General features: G+C 45.7%; 1 long non-coding RNA gene across 3 annotated transcripts in view; it reads left to right on the top strand.

Moving 5' to 3' along the window:
* Positions 1-16,950, top strand: part of LOC147795409 (uncharacterized) — a 32,746-nt gene extending 15,796 nt beyond the window's left edge. The window contains exons 6-7 of one of the 3 annotated variants that reach the window (XR_015423912.1): positions 6,226-6,312; positions 16,774-16,950. This is a non-coding gene — a long non-coding RNA (uncharacterized LOC147795409). Of the gene's footprint in view, positions 1-6,225; positions 6,313-13,104; positions 13,997-16,773 lie in introns of those variants that run through there. The other 2 variants (XR_015423913.1, XR_015423915.1) reach the window with 2 other exon arrangements.
* Positions 16,951-17,774: the final 824 nt, after the last annotated feature.

Raw genomic sequence — 17,774 nt, 5'->3', positions numbered from 1 at the left:
GTTCACCCCATGCCGACCCATGGTGTTTCACCCCATGCCAACCCATGGTGGTTCACCCCATGCCAACCCATGGTGGTTCACCCCATGCCAACCCATGGTGTTTCACCCCATGCCAACCCATGGTGTTTCACCCCATGCCGACCCATGGTGTTTCACCCCATGCCAACCCATGGTGGTTCACCCCATGCCGACCCATGGTGTTTCACTCCATGCCGACCCATGGTGTTTCACCCCATGCCGACCCATGGTGTTTCACCCTATGCCGACCCATGGTGTTTCACCCCATGCCGACCCATGGTGTTTCACCCCATGCTGACCCCTGGTGTTTCACCCCATGCCGACCCATGGTGTCTCACCCCATGCCGACCCATGGTGTTTCACCCCATGCCAACCCATGGTGTCTCACCCCATGCCGACCCATGGTGTTTCACCCCATGCCGACCCATGGTGTTTCACCCCATGCCGAAACATGGTGTTTCACCCCATGCCGACACACGGTGTTTCACCCCATGCCGACACATGGTGTTTCACCCCATGCCGACACACGGTGTTTCACCCCATGGTGTTTCACACAAATACATACGCATGTATTCCATCGCATTGTATCTACATCCAGTGAATCCAGTGGCACCTTGCACATGTATTAGGAAATCCACATACATTCTCTAAATTTGAAGCAAATAATTAACATTTTTTGAAACATGACAGTTACCTTTCCAATTCTTTAATCGATGTATTCTGCATATACTTTGAAACACTAGCTGCCCTTGTTAATACATTTCGTGAACTCTTTATAAAGGCCATATACAGGTTCTAACAAAGAATATGTAACAGTGAAACAATCTCAGCACCCCTAGGGGTGATGAAGAACAGCTATATCCAGTCGTTGTTTGCTACTTTGATGAAACAGCGAACAAAGTTGTGGGTGTGTTACTGGACATCGCTCTACTGAAGAAAGGTCAACAGGGGAAAACATCTTTTAACTACTCAACAAAGCCTTGCAAGAAAAGCAGATCCCATGGAAGCATTGCATTTGCTTCTCCGCCAACAACGTATCTGTGATGATGGGCATTCATGCAGGTGTAGCAGCATTTGTGAGGAAGGAGAATCCAGATAGATTTGTTCTTAGATGCCCCTGCCACCGTCTTCACTTAGCAGCAGAAAAAAAGAAGCTTCCACTTTGCCTTTCACTCCAGTTGATGTACTGATCTCCATCTACTATTATTTGGAGAAGTCGTCCAAGCGCCACAAAGAACTCTGTAACAATGTTGCAATTTTGTGAACAGGTTTCCAGAAAAGTGTAGTGGTCAATGAGTCAAACACCAGATGTTCACCAAGGCCAGTTGACCCATTGATAAAACTTGGTTAGCTACTTGGAATGTGGGGGCGGAGGCCAGTGCACCCACAACTTTCCTTGTTTCAAGGAATAATATTTCTTTTAAATGAAGGGGTGAAACTTTATTAAGTAATTGATATAAGTCATGGGTTTAAATCATTTGGTTTTATTCTGATTGATCAATGGAATTAGTCATCAATTTAGAGCAGGGTGATGTAACCTCACTGCATAATTTACTTGTGACTTATATTCAGTAACTATGTTAATATAGTTGATTTGTAGAGTGTAAAAACCCTGAAAGTGTGTTGAGAAATCGAGTTGGAACTTTGCGAGCAGAGAGCTAAAGTCTGATGAGACCAGCTTCGATGCTTTGAGCCTGTGAAGTGTTTTCATGTTGAGAAAATACTTGCTTTGTGAAGTATTTTGCTGCGGTGAAATACTTCTTAGCAAACAGTTTTCCTCACCAACTCCCTGTTTGACTGTGAGGAGCTTTGCATGAGGCGAAGTTTTGAGAATAAAAGAAACTCGTATTCTTAACCAACTTCTGTTTGTCAACAAAGACATCTTTTAAGTCTGAATTGTTTGTGCACTTGGGCCAGGATGATTGCTTCGAGTTCGGTTACTGAGACTCAAAATTCAGCGCTACTAAAAACATCTTGCGTCAGTTAAGGAGTCGAGGTTGTTACAAAGTGAAAGGAGTGCAGAGCCTGTGTGGCACAGCAGATCACAAGATATTGAAACGTGTGCACCCGATGGCTCTCCCTTGAGAAAGCTTTGAACAGACTATTGGAACAGTGGCCTGCATTGCTAGAATAATTCAAGCGGGAAGCTGGTCATGGGTCAGCGAAAAGAAAGAATGAGGATGATTCAAATCAACCAAAGAAACAGAAATTGAAGCAAACCAAAGAGAGTGCAAGCATTACAACAGCATCATGTGCTGGAAAGAGCTCCAGAGTTCACAGTTCACAGAGCAGCAGCAATGGTTTTGCCAGGGCAATCGATGCCTAACCAATCCCCAAGAAGAAACCTACATCAACTCCCATGGCCAAGAGTACAGCTGCAGTCCTAGGAAAGAAAGCAGTTCCCCTCAAGAGAACAGTAAAGCAAGCACCACATCAACCACTACCAAACCAACTGGTAATGCAGCCTCAATGCCAAAGTCTGAAAAAAGTGCAACCACAAAAGCTGCAAACATTCATGCAACACCTCTGGATGACTGAAATAAACTTTATTGTTTGTTTTTAAAACAAACATCACCACTCTTCACCCATCTGAATTTAGAACTTCAGAGAGATGAACCAATGATACAAGTGCTTCATGAGACACTGAATGGTTTTCTCAAAGATGTTATGCTGAGATTTGTGAGACCAGTCATCCTCAAACCTTTATCAGACCTGAGGGAATGCCAGTACAAGGATCCAAACAACCAAAAAGCAAATGCAGACCTAGTCCTAGGTCAGGAAATCAGAGGCTTCATTAGTAGTCACCAGTTTACATCAAGTCAACTGGAGGAGTTCTACAGGTCTGTCAGAAAGTATTTCACAGCCATCTGTGAATACGTCATCAGAGCATTCCCTTTGAATGATGAGATGTTGAAACATGCAGAGGTGGCAAATGTCAACAAACGACTTGCAGTAGGCTTCTCTCCCGTGCTGTATTTTGTGAAGAGATTTCATATCATAGAGGACAAACTTGACCAGTTGGAGATAGAGTTTGCAAACTACCAGGTTGATGTGGAACTGGCTATGGACTCATTATTGGAGAAAAGGGCAGATGAAAGTTGGCTTCATATTTCCCATATCAAGGACAAAGCAACCATCCATCTCAAGTATCAACACCTGTCAAAGCTGGTTCTCACCATACTGTCCATCTCCCACAGCAATGCTGAAGACGAAAGAATTTTCAGCATAGTGTGCAAAAGTGCGACCAACTCAAGATCCAGCCTAAGCACTGCAGTCCTGTCAGACTCTCTCACAAACCAAATATACACCCAAGTCACAGCCAGGCCACGGCAGCAACGTGAACACCAAAATGAACTGTTGCGTAAATGCAAGAAAGCAACTGCTGTGAGCAACACCAGGAAATTATAAGGTCCATTTAACCCTGCACAAGTTAGTCTTAAAGTTCAAATAGTATGTAGTCCCACAAAGGTACTTGTAAGCTTGTCTTTCCTGTTTGTTTGGGAAAATACACATTTTATTGAAAAATAAACATTTTGAAACCTTCAAATACACTTTTGCGATTCTAAAAGTTGGCAGGTCTGCACACCTTCCCCCCTAATCATGTTTAGCTTTCCAGCATGGTCCATGGTGAGACCCTCATGTTGACCCATGTTCACTGGCTTTCAGTGCACACCTTCCCCCCTAATCATGTTCAGCTTTCCAGCATGGTCCATGATTAGACCCTCATATTGTCCCATGTTCACTGGCTGTCTGTGCACACCTGCCCCCCCCAATCATGTTTAAGTTGTCAAGTGTTCACTGTCGCACTGACCCCTGCCGTTTATTTTGTCTTGTTAAAGTAAAGTGTACATGTACTTGAAAGCACTCTATTGCTAAAAACTGGGGCCTTGCTTCATAGACCTCTCTCACAGGGCAGTCAGTTTACTTTTCTACCATTTAAAACAGTGTAACCAAATTGAGGCTGAAAGGAAAAGCTGGTCTGTTCCCTTTTATCAATATGTCAAGTTACATTATTTCCAGTGGGCCAAAAGGGAACAAGACAGATATGGCAGCCTTGTCAAAAGGCCTATAGAGCTGCTTTAAAGTTGTACTTAAATTCACTACAGTAGAAATTAAAGTTTACTTACCTTTCTAATGGTAATACACTCACACAGTTCTTCATTGTTATGTCACTGATGAGTTGAGCAAATTTTTCATCAGAGAAACAGTAAGTGTGCCATTTGCCGTGCTTACTGCTTACGGACTCCATGGAATGTGCGCAACATCAGTCTCTGAAATTGTGTGGTTTAAAGGACTTATAAGATGACCTGTGGACGGTCTTGCATTTAACTTTTTTATAAATCTTTGACTTCCTTGCCTGATTGCACACTTCCTTGTTGAGGCATCGTGGTTTCGCTGTGCACACCCTCCCCCCTCTGGAGGCATCGTGGGTTCTCTGTGCACACCCTCCCCCTCTGGAGGCATTGTGGGTTCTCTGTACACACCCTTCCCCCTTCTGAAGGCGTCGTGGGTTCTCTGTGCACACCCTCCCCCTCTGGAGGCATCGTGGGTTCTCTGTGCACACCCTCCCCCCTCTGGAGGCATTGTGGGTTCTCTGTGCACACCCTTCCCCCTTCTGAAGGCATCGTGGGTTCTCTGTGCACACCCTCCCCCTCTGGAGGCATTGTGGGTTCTCTGCACACACCCTCCCCCCTCTGGAGGCATCGTGGGTTCTCTGCACACACCCTCCCCCCTCTGGAGGCATTGTGGGTTCTCTGTGCACACCCTCCCCCTCTGGAGGCATTGTGGGTTCTCTGTGCACACCCTTCCCCCTTCTGAAGGCATCGTGGGTTCTCTGTGCACACCCTCCCCCTCTGGAGGCATTGTGGGTTCTCTGCACACACCCTCCTCCCTCTGCAGGCATCGTAGGTGCTCTGTGCACACCCTCCCCCCTCTGGAGGCATTGTGGGTTCTCTGTGCACACCCTCCCCCTCTGGAGGCATTGGGGGTTCTCTGTACACACCCTTCCCCCTTCTGAAGGCATCGTGGGTTCTCTGCACACACCCTCCCCCCTCTGGAGGCATTGTGGGTTCTCTGTCCCCACCCTCCCCCCTCTGGAGGCATCGTTGGTTCTCTGCACACACCCTCCCCCCTCTGGAGGCATCGTGGGTTCTCTGTGCACACCCTCCCCCTCTGGAGGCATTGTGGGTTCTCTGTGCACACCCTCCCCCCTCTGGAGGCATCGTGGGTTCTCTGTGCACACCCTCCCCCCTCTGGAGGCATTGTGGGTTCTCTGTGCACACCCTCCTCCCTCTGGAGGCATCGTGGGTTCTCTGTGCACACCCTCCGCCCTCTGGAGGCATCGTGGGTTCTCTGTGCACACCCTCCCCTCTCTGGAGGCATTGTGGGTTCTCTGTGCACACCTTCCCCCCTCTGGAGGCATTGTGGGTTCTCTGTGCACACCCTCCCCCTCTGGAGGCATCGTGGGTTCTCTGTGCACACCCTCCCCTCTCTGGAGGCATCGTGGGTTCTCTGTGCACACCCTCCCCTCTCTGGAGGCATCGTGGGTTCTCTGTGCACACCCTCCCCTCTCTGGAGGCATCGTGGGTTCTCTGTGCACACCCTCCCCTCTCTGGAGGCATTGTGGGTTCTCTCTGCACACCCTCCCCCCTGTGGAGGCATTGTGGGTTCTCTGTGCACACCCTCCCCTCTCTGGAGGCATCGTGGGTTCTCTGTGCACACCCTCCCCTCTCTGGAGGCATCGTGGGTTCTCTGTGCACACCCTCCCCTCTCTGGAGGCATTGTGGGTTCTCTGTGCACACCCTCCCCCCTCTGGAGGCATTGTGGGTTCTCTGTGCACACCCTCCCCCCTCTGAAGGCATCGTGGGTTCTCTGTGCACACCCTTCCCCCTCTGAAGGCATTGTGGGTTCTCTCTGCACACCCTTCCCCCTGTAGAGGCACCGTGTTGGGGTAATTGATTGATCTCTACAATTGCAGGATTGTGCTTCACTATCAATACGTCCATCCTGCACAGAAACTCTTGATCCTGTTTCTATCGCCATTGAAAATAAATAGTAGCAGCATGGTGCTTTCTTTCTTATTTTTTCTTTTCTTTTCTAACCTTTTCTCTTTTCTTTATACTCTTCATCATTTGGTTGACATTTATCAAACTTGTCTTTAGGTGTAACCACCTTAACACAGATTTACCCTTTTCTTTTTCTCATCAGAATTCACTGGTTTTGTCTTCTATAGTTCCTTTCACCAGCAAACTATCTCAAGAATGACCATCCAGGTGATCTGACCTATATGTTGATGTAAGTATCCCATTGAAATGGCCTGAATAGCTCCATCTAATATGCTGTTATTATAGAAAGGGTGAAATGTCTTGTTCATGGACACAGGCACAAACCAGCTGTTGAACTTGAACATTTGCAAAAACATTGAAGAAAAAAAATAGTGTTCGAGAACAGTGTGAAAAGTTTGCGAAAGCAGTGCGAAAGGTTCCAAAAATTATGCGGAAACTTACAAAAATGAGAAGCATTGTGTAGCAAAAATTCTCCACACGCCTTCTATGCAGTGAAGAGTCCATTACGCAGGCTGTGCTGCGCTTGGGGCCGGTCGAGGCCAACTCACCAAGTGGAGTGTGCTGTTGTAGTCTAGTAACGATTTCCTCAGCCAAGCCGTCCGGTCCTTGCAGTGCGATTGCGGGGATGTACTCTCCACGGCGAGCCGCGCCTGCATGGCGCAGTTGTTTTCTTCGATTACCATAAATAAACACTCGTTGATGTAGGAGAATAATTTTTTAAAAAGTTATCTGGATTTTGAGTAATTAAACTGGAGTCCCCAAGTCTTGAAGTCACAAAGCACTGGTGTGGCGACATGGGTTATTTGCCCACTTTTTATTTATTCTCGTGGTGTAGTTTGGCTCACCAAAACAATCAACATTGAAATACTACATTTATTGTTTTGTTACCGAAAGGTTTCTTTTGATTGATAAAAAAAATCAACTGCTTAAATTGTACGTGTATCTTCATGTAGCAAATCTGTTTTTTTTTGCCGATTGTGTTTGGTGTGACATACCGGGTCTGTTTTCACTTGGGTTTCTGATGACATGTCACTTTCTGTGGTCCCATGGTTATTGGAAAAAGTCAGCGATTGGACTGTCCATGAATGGGCATGCACTAGCTGTCAGGATGTCGCGGTAGGTGTAGATGCAGTTTGTGCTTCGCGATGTGGTGGGGCATGCACAAGGTCCCGTGGCGGTTTTTGAAGAGATGTGGTGATATTTTTTGGTCGGCATCGTGAAAACATCGAGATAACCGGATACAAGGCATATATTCCGAAATTACAGTACGTACATCTGCCAATACATGTAAATGCGCATGTTTGAAACCACAGAGAACAAAAACTTCCTGATGTCTACATGTACATGCACAAATACTACTTAATGAAGAAAGCTTGCCAAATTATTTCCCCATTGCCAGAGAAAATCTGTGAAAATCTTTTCCCACTTGTGAGAAAAAGTGTGAAAATCTTGTCTCACTTTTGGCCAACTTTTTCACAATTTGTGAAATGAAAAAGAATTCCCTTGGAAGAGAAAAAATGTGAAAACAATTTTCCCATTTTGGTGTTAACTTTGAATCGCAATGTACTGTAGCTCTAGTCTCAGCAACATGAACCAGCGGGTGGACTTGAGCCTCTAACCATCCAGGCTTGAGTGACCAATTCCAGCTCTAGTCTCAGTAACATGAACCAGCAGGTGATCAAGAGCCTCTAACCATCCAGGCTTGAGTGACCAATCCTAGCTCTAGTCTCAGCAACATGAACCAGCGGGTGGACTTGAGCCTCTAACCATCCAGGCTTGAGTGACCAATCCTAGCTCTAGTCTCAGCAACATGAACCAGCAGATGAACTTGAGCCTCTAGCCATCCAGCCTTGAGTGACCATTAGCTCTAGTCTCAGCAACATGAACAGCAGGTGAACTTGAGCCTCTAACCATCCAGGCTAGAGTGACCAATCCTAGCTCTAGTCTCAGCAACATGAACAGCAGGTGAACTTGAGCCTCTAACGATCCAGGCTTGAGTGACCAATCTTAGCTCTAGTCTCAGCAACATGAACCAGCAGATGAACTTGAGCCTCTAACCATCCAGGCTTGAATGACCAATCCTAGCTCCAGCCTCTGCAACATGAACCAGCAGATGAACTTGAGCCTCTATAATCATGCTACTTGAGTGACAAATTGTACAGTACATTAGCTGTCACTCTAACACGATAAGTGATGAACCTGGCATATGATGATCAATACACGCTTTGCAGTTTTTACTTTGCATTGCTGGTCCAAAGCATGATAAGCCTGACCCCAGATCGACCTCATTATCTTGGCAGGGCTTGTGACCGCAGACGGCAAATGTGACTGACAACAGTAAACCACTGCACACACAGAGCCGTCGCTCCAGCTTTGTGCATGTACATGTATAAATGTACACTGTATGGCAGCGCACTGAATACGTGAAATCATGTACATGTAGTGCCTGGCTGACAAGATGGCCATCTTAAAGTATCGAAATATGTATGATACAGCCTTTTTCTTTCAGTTTTGGATTGCAAATTTGTTCAGTCGGATTACATCTGGAAAATGCCCAATTTCATTGAAGATGGCCAATAGTGCACTGTGTGTGTTTAGATACTACAAAACTTTTTCCCAAATGTAAGCTTTGAATTTGAAACTTACAGGATCGACTGGAGTGGCGACAACGCTTTTCCTGCCAATTCTAATGCTAGATTGGTTTCAGCAATTCCTGATTGTGTGAGAAACTTTTTTCACAAATAAATAGTAACCACAAAAGAAATCCATTCCTCAGCCAGAACTATTATAACAAGCTGATTTTACAATGAAGTATTTCTTAATTTATGGAAATTGAGTTGATGTATAAGAATTCCATTAATCTAAAAAAAACCTACTGAACTTGCATGAATTTTAACTTGAATTTTTCATTGGGTGCCATGCCAATAACAGATGTTCTGCCGCAACCGTGTTGCGATCATGCCACTACCAAGCAATCACGAAACTACAACCACTCCAGCGCTTTCATCCCAACCACCAATCATAAATCGAAATGAGTGTATTGCATATATTTATTTCAATACAGCGCCAACATATGCAAAGCTACAGCCCTTTCACATCACACATATGCATATTTATGAAGTTGTGGATAGGGAGACGCTATCTGGGCGCAAGCCGGGTATGGTCATGAATAATGCAACATATGACATAGTAGTAGTCGGACCGTCTTATCAGACGATGCCGGCATGAGGTGTCTCCACAGCATGGGCATGCCTGCGTGCATGCCGTTCCTCCTGTGTGCAGACCCAAGCCTCTTGAACCCTTTCTGCCCCCGTTGGACTTGGGCCCACCATGTCTGATGATCTTGGGTTAGACGCTCGCAGTCTGCTGGGAGACCGGCAACACTAATGTTGCGTTTCAACACGTCTTTGTAGCGAAGAAGGGGTCGTCCACGATTTCGCTTCACCAGAGACAGTTCGCTGTTTAGAAGGGCCTTATGGATGCGGTCATCAGACATACGTAGGACATGACCAGCCCAAAAAAGCTGCGTTTGAGCCAGGATAGATTCAATGGAAGGCATGTTGGCTCGTTTTAGAACTTCAACATTAGTGATCTTATCCCTCCAGGAGACACCCGTGATTGTATGAAGCTGCCTTAGCTGGACGGCAGAGAGCCTGTTTATGTGCTTTCTGTAGCGTGTCTAGGTTTTAGCCGAGTAAAACAATGCGCTCAAATTCCGTCTGCACCAGGGGCTTTTCCAGCGCTGTGTTCTTGACTGCCTTGACGAGTTCCTCCAAGGACAGTGGGACATTAAGCCCATTGTGCACAGGGTTGGCTTTTATTCTGTCAATCGCTGCTTCATCAGCACAAGATGGCTGATTAAGTAGTGTTTGGGAGTGTTCCTTCCACCGACGCAGAATGTCGTCAGGTGATGTGAACATATGTTCACTGTCTGCACTCAGTACAGGAGTCGTACCTATCTGCGACGGCCCATAGATTGTCTTAAGGCAATCATAGAAGGCCTTGGTGTTGTTCGTGTCTGCGAAGGTTTACAGCTCATCAGCCTTTCTCAACCACCAGTTGTTTTTCATAGCTCGAGTTGCTGCTTGAACTTTTGCCTTAGCTTCTCTCAATTTGGTGGTGGTGCTGCGTGTAGCTCTGCCTGACAATATTTGTTGTCCTAACAGCAGCAAACAAAGGGCTGATTGTGATGTCATTTTCGTCAAACCAATCTTCATGCTTTCGTTTACGGAAACCTAATACTTCTTTAGCCACATCATAGGCTGTTGAGCTCAGTTCTTCCCACTAAGCATTGCAGGACTTGTAAGGACCCACAAATTTCTGCACATTCTCTATATGAGACTCTGAGAGCTGAGCACCATTTGCCAGCAACGTAGCTTGAGAGGTATCCAAATGCGGTTGTTGGTCCCTTTTTGCACTGGAGTGGTAGATTTTCCTGACGTTTAGGAGTCATCTCAAATTGTGGGGAGAGTGAATACTTTCCCCACAATTTACCCGCAAGTAGCAGTTTATTTATTGAGGGGAAGTTGTGGAGGAATTTTGCGCTAGTAGGTCACTTACTATGAAGGACTGTTTGCATTACCAGTGGGCTTGTAATGGGTGGTTACTGTCTTAAGTGGTTTGCTGTTTCCAGAGACTGGCCTTGAGTCACTCAACACACCATGATTTTTTGTCATGTGTTCAATACTTGCTGTAGACTGAATCAGATGGTTGTTTGGAAAAACTTACAGACTTTGTCAATCCCTCAGCTTAGTTTGCTTCATTTGCTTGTTCATGTACAAGTTGTTTTACCTCTGCCCCTTGTTATACATGTACCTCCATATCCATTGACTTCTGAATTCAAAACTGGAAGTGTTTACTATGATATATTTTTAAAGGTTCCCTCTCCAGAATTGTCCAATCCTGATTTTAAGTAATAACAGATTTTCAGTATTTCACATCAAGAGATCATAAAATGCAACGCAACAATAGCTTTCCGTAAATACGCCATAATTTTTTGGCTAAGAAAAAAGATATTACGGGAAGATTTATTGAAATACAGGGCCTGTACACGATCTTTTCTTGTTAGTGTCTTTTGTGCAGTAACATTGCCGTTCCTGACAGTCTTTTGAAGCAGTTCACTCTTTCGATCGCAGTAACTGCGCCCCGCCAGATGCGATAGTCTGGCAAGGGTTAAGACGAGCAGGCTTTGTGTACCCCACCTTTCCAGGGGCATCCTCTGAATGAGGCATGCAGTGCTATCTCTAAAAACAGCTGCCTGGTCGCACAGACAGGACCGAGCACCGCCTCTGCTCGTGGTCGATGAGCACACGACCATCACGTATGGGCCGCCCACGTGCAGGAGTCTACCAGCTTCCAGCTGCTCAAGCCTGCTGTTATCGCCTTCCTCACTGGCGCCGTGGGACTTCCTCTGCTGACTTGGCAAAACGTTCGACCCCAGAGCAGAGGCCAGTTGCCGTGGGGCCCTCTCGGCGTTCCCAGTGGGACCCAGATTGAAAGGCGGCTACCAATATGGCCTGGCACTGGTGCTGCTGCAGAGGATGCCGGAAGGGAGCTAAAACGTGTCCTCAACCACCTAAAGGGGCCCAGCCCTCGTGGTGACTTTTGCCATCTGGTCAGCGTGTAGACCAACGCCTAGAGCCAAATAGTGAAATTAATCAACAAATCCACCATTCCCGCTGCCGAATGGTTTCGGTGGGTTGCCGTGGCTAATGGGTCTCACCAGCCCAGGTTTGGAATCAGAGATTTCCTTCTCTAGGTTGGCTGCCTTCCAAGGCTTACGTGCCCCACCTGCTCGGAGCAATCTGGTTTTGAGGCGCAAGAAACCCTCCTTCACACCTCTGCCATCGGTTTTAAACAGGGTCGGCACAAGAAGCCAAGCAGAAGGAGTTTGATTAGGAGAGGCTTTTTAAGACGCAGGCCGTATGGGAAACTTCATGGATAGGAGGATAGCTCATTTTCCTCATACCATCCCGACCATCCTAATCCTTTTGACCCCAACTGTATGAAACATGTGACGTAACATAAATAAAACATGTACTATACGGGTAGGCTCCTGTATCTGACTTGCTCTGTTTAGACTCCACGTGCGCCCACAATTTCATACTTACTATTTCTTGTTCTCAAATGTACCTGACTTGCACCCGTTAGTTCTCCACAAGGGCCCACAATTTCATACTTACTATTTCTTTTTCTCAAATGTACCTAACTTGCACCCGTTTGTTCTTTACAAGGGCCCACAATTTTATACTTGGTATTTCTTTTTCTCAAATGTACCTGACTTGCACCCGTTTGTTCTTTACATGGGCCCACAATTTCATACTTGGTATTTCTTTTTCTTAAATGTACCTAACTTGCACCCATATATGCTCCACATGCACCCATTATTTCATACTTGGGTTTTTTAAATTGTGGGCACATGTTGAGTACAAACAGGCGCAAAATATCAGGCACATTTTGATAAAAAATATTAAGCATGAAACTGTGAGCGTGTGTGGAGTACAAACGGGCACAAGTCAGGTATATGTATGTGGTAGTGGTCCTTTGGATTCAAAGAAGACGTCATCGTTTTATAGCAACTCGAACTCAAAGGTGGCTGCGCAATCTGAAGCTGGATGCGCAAAGTTTGGGACAGTGGGGGCACCGCAAGTCAGTCATTGTCATCAGCCGGCTGTCTCGCTGGTGGCATTTTTCCCTCGTTACAATCACATTTTGTTGACAGGACTCCTGGAACCTGGAGCTGGCTTTGTGCACAAGTGATTGCCATAGTGGTCTGTTGCTGGTTCGAGACTCAAAGTCCTTAGGGTGTATGTCGCACATCTGAAGGTTATATTTGACACAGCCTTTGAGCCTCTTCTTGGGCCGGCCTTGCTTCGTTTGCCACACACCAATTCACCGTACAGCAGCTGTCTTGGCATCCAGTGCTCCTCCCGTGATGAATTTTCTTTTCGTTTTCATTTTGCTTTCACTGTTATTATTCTAGGAGGTTATTTTATTATTCTATTCTATTCTATTCTATTAGGATGAGTCTGTCAACCGCGGTAAGCTGATCAGACTTGAAGGGGCAAGGCATTTGCTTAGAGTTCCTTTTCTAACCCCCTCCCTCATACAATGGTGGGCAGTGCTGTCCTAAAGAGGCTGCCGGGTCGCCCTAGGTGCTGCCGACCTCTCCTGGTTGCACTCAAGTTTAGGAGGAAAGTGACCACTCTCCCAAAGGCCGCCTACGTGCAGGTTTGTGACTGACAACTGCCAGTACTCACCAAACAACTGTTGCCACCGCCACTTGCCCATTGTCGCAAGACTTTGAAAGGGACGGCAGATCAATGATGAGTTGCATAACGGACCTGTGTGTGAGTGTTTTATAGTGGGAGAATCATTGCACAGGGGTCGTCCCACTCTCTCGACCTGGTGAGTCTTTGTCCAATGGCACAATGAACCGTTACAATTGGAGATCGCCTGCCAGGCTGAAGTGGATGACCAGGACTTACTACATGTCCCGTCCGTGCTCTAACCCACTCCAAAGCGCTTGCTGACACCACCTTCACGACCGTTGGATCCACTGTTGATCTTATCCGTTCGTTCTGCTGGGAAACAGTCTTCACATGCAAAGACTGATATATCCTTTAAAACTAACTTTGCCAGGGGTGTGACTGCTGTCACATACAAACAGCTACGGGAATAGCTAGACTGCCAATTAATAAGGTTAACGAGCTCTATCTGCACAGGTTTATGATCAGAGTTGTCCCTCTCCTAGGCAGCCTGCCGACCTAGGCTAACGAGTACTACCTACCCGGGTTGGAAATAACATTGCCCCTCTCCTAGGCAGACCGCCAACCTAGGCTAACAAGTACTACCTACCCGGGTTGGAAATAACATTGCCCCTCTCCTAGGCAGCCTGCCAACCTAGGCTAACGAGTACTACCTACCCGGGTTGGAAATAACATTGCCCCTCTCCTAGGCAGACCGCCAACCTAGGCTAACAAGTACTACCTACCCGGGTTGGAAATAACATTGCCCCTCTCCTAGGCAGCCTGCCAACCTAGGCTAACGAGTACTACCTACCCAGGTTGGAAATAACAATGTCCCTCTCCTAGGCAGACTGCCAACCTAGGCTAACGAGTACTACCTACCTGGGTTGGAAATAACAATGTCCCTCTCCAAGGCAGCCTGCCAACCTAGGCTAACGAGTACTACCTACCCGGGTTGGAAATAACATTGTCCCTCTCCTAGGCAGCCTGCCAACCTAGGCTAACGAGTACTACCTACCTGGGTTGGAAATAACATTGTCCCTCTCCTAGGCAGCCTGCCAACCTAGGCTAACGAGTACTACCTACCCGGGTTGGAAATAACAATGTCCCTCTCCTAGGCAGCCTGCCAACCTAGGCTAACGAGTACTACCTACCTGGGTTGGAAATAACATTGTCCCTCTCCTAGGCAGCCTGCCAACCTAGGCTAGCGAGTACTACCTACCCGAGTTGGAAATAACATTATCCCTCTCCTAGGCAGACGGCCGACCTAGGCCTAACGAGTACTACCTACCCGGGTTGGAAATAACATTGTCCCTCTCCTAGGCAGCCTGCCGACCTAGGCTAACGAGTACTACCTACCCGGGTTGGAAATAACATTGCCCCTCTCCTAGGCAGACCGCCAACCTAGGCTAACAAGTACTACCTACCCGGGTTGGAAATAACAATGTCCCTCTCCTAGGCAGCCTACCGACCTAGGCTAACAAGTACTACCTACCTGGGTTGGAAATAACAATGTCCCTCTCCAAGGCAGACCGCCAACCTAGGCTAACAAGTACTACCTACCCGGGTTGGAAATAACATTGCCCCTCTCCTAGGCAGACCGCCAACCTAGGCTAACGAGTACTACCTACCCGGGTTGGAAATAAGGTTGTCCTTGTCCTAGGTGGACTGGCAACCAAGCCTACGAGCTCCACCTACCTGAAGTACTTGCCTATAGCACCAGGAACACGCTGGCACCCTCTGACGTTCAGTAAAAACAGGTGTGAGAAGCCAGACAATAGGATTTGGTTAGGAGAGGTTAATGTTGAGACACTGTGCTATGTAATGGGATATTTCAATGGGAGAGGAGCTGCTTGCTTCTCCAGTCCACCTCAGCACATTCCAACTCATTTAACTACATGTACATGTGTGTACAACTGTACACACATACATGTACATAATCTGAGGAAAAACATACCCTTGTGGCGCTGTGCATGGCAAATGCAGTATCGGCTCATGAAACATCACATGTTTTATTTATGTGTACACTGTACGTCGTATGCTTTATTATTCATTACTGTACCTGGTTTGCACCCAGATAGTGCCTCCCATGCAGATATGTACATCGCACGTGCAGATCCGACTTCCTATCATTTTGGTACGATCTTTGTCGTTTAGTTTGGTGGTAATTTTGTCACAATCATAGCGATTTCTTTTGGTAGATTTTTCAGCTCCAAGGTTGAAAATTGATGGGAAAAATCCCAACCTGACATCGAATTTATATTCATGCGATTTTGAACACACTCTTCTCTAGTATGGCGAGTATGGCAACAACTATCTATGTGTATGCTAGGATTTCTGCCATGTGGGCTGTCTTGACTAAAATTGGGCTTGTGGACCGGTGAGGTCAAACCCCGTTTATATTTTGTGGATTTCTTACAAAACAGTTTTCTCTAATTTAGGAAATGCTTTATCATAAAAACTGCTAGTTATAGTTCTCGGCTAAAAATTGATTTCACGCTCGAATATTTTCTGTGCCTGATTCAGAAGTTTTGGAACAACTTAGACATAAACCAAAAGTGTTGCTTGCATGGCACTTTCATCGATCCTGCATGGTCAAACAAAACACTTTATCTTCAAATATGATTTGTGACGCCTGCTTCATACAAGGTAAACTACTGACCACATTTCCCTTGGATTTGAAGATAACTTGAGTTGCAGTCAAACTGAATACTTATTGTTGTTGGAAAATGGGAAAATGCCATCCGGTCATTAAAGGCCTGTTCTAGGGTTTGCGGTTAGCGTGTGCATGTTTATACTTAGTAGATTGGATTGCTGTGTCAGCGTTCTCTGTTATGCAGGGTCAGCGTGTTTCGTCTTTGCGGTTATCTCCTTTCATGTCTGTTTGACTCGGTACATGCTGACACTAAGCATGTTTACATGTCGGCTAAAATTCTAACCTGTACTTTAGCTCTAGTCTCAGCAACATGAACCAGCAGGTAAATTTGAGACACAAACCGTCGAGGCTTGAGTGACCAATCCTAGCTCCAGCCTCTGCAACATGAATCAGCAGGTGAACTTGGGCCTCTAACCATCCAGGCTTGAGTGACCAATCCTAGTTTTAGTCTCAGCAACATGAACCAACAGGTGAATTTGAGCCTCTAACCATCCAGGCTTGATGAGTGACCAATCCTAGCTCTAGTCTCATCAACATGAACCTGCAGGTGAACATGAGCCTGTAACCATCCAGGCTTGAGTGACCAATCCTAGCTCTAAGCAGTTTCATGGAGGGATCATTTACACTGCTGGGACTTGTTCTTCAAGAGTTTGGCCTTGAATACACCTCCAGTAAATATGAAGTCATGAGCTAAAGTGTCTTGTGTTTCTGGAGTCATTTGCAAAGGCACCATGGCTTGAAATTGCTGAAGATTTAACAAATTCGATTCTTCTTGTATTCGTTTCAGTGTTGTGTTTACTGTGGCCTTTCTTGGAGATGAAGTTACCTGGCTGAAGGAGCATAGGTGAGCCATGATTGATTCTTTTCAAACCATGAGAAATTTTATCTGCCAACTGTCCCTGTATGTTTGATGTTGTGAATAGTGATCATAGCTTCCCATGTATTCAAGGTACAGTCCATCATTTGTCTGATCCTTTGTGCATCATGTTCCTTTGAGACAACAAAATCACTCAAAATCTAAAGAAAGTTATCTGAGAACAAACCTGATGAAGTTTTAGCGCAATGAATACTGTCTTGTGAGAAAAATGGTATTTAGGAATTGGACTTCAGATCAAAGGTTGCTGAGTCATGTTTGAATTACGCTGGAATTTGAGCCCCAGGGACAATTCTCCCATTCACTCAAATGCAGCTATGCAATAACACAAACTGAACCAATGACTTACAGTAACTGATACATGTATTTGTCGTGTGAAGGCCTGCGCATTTCCAGTGGTAATTTTCTAAAAATGTGTCCCCGATGCATCATCAGAAATGGCCTTCTTTGTTTATTTTCTTCAAAATGACAAATCGCCAGAAAGAATAACTTCACAGGGAGTTTAGTTCCACAGCCATCTATCAACCAAGTATGTTTTTCAACAATAATTTCATCAGTTCCTTTTTTGGCTAATTGCGAATGATGGACTGCACCTTTAAAAGAAATGTGTAACACTTCATTCTTAGGGAGGCAGAGGTTTGACAAGAAGATTCCTAAAAACTAACTAAATTTGAAAATATTTGATTTAAAGCACTGACTTTAATCGTGATTCAAATGACTCATTCAAGAAAATTATGCTGCCTGTTTCATGAATACTTCAGGAATTTTTTTGTTTGAAATTTTAAATGAAGAATTGGCTGAATGTTAACATTCTGATTCCTCTAAATAAACTTTAATTTAGCTCATGGCTGTAACGGGCCCATATATAATTATTTTCTATTATGTGCCCACTGGCCTTTAATCGCAAAATGGCC

Source organism: Acanthaster planci, unplaced genomic scaffold, assembly GCF_054643075.1.
Source record: "Acanthaster planci isolate LZ-2023a unplaced genomic scaffold, COTS_SCS Contig35, whole genome shotgun sequence".
In the NCBI taxonomy this organism is placed as follows: Eukaryota; Metazoa; Echinodermata; class Asteroidea; order Valvatida; family Acanthasteridae; genus Acanthaster; species Acanthaster planci.
The sequence above is the reverse complement of the archived record's forward strand: the minus strand, read 5'-3'. Positions and strand labels throughout refer to the sequence as shown.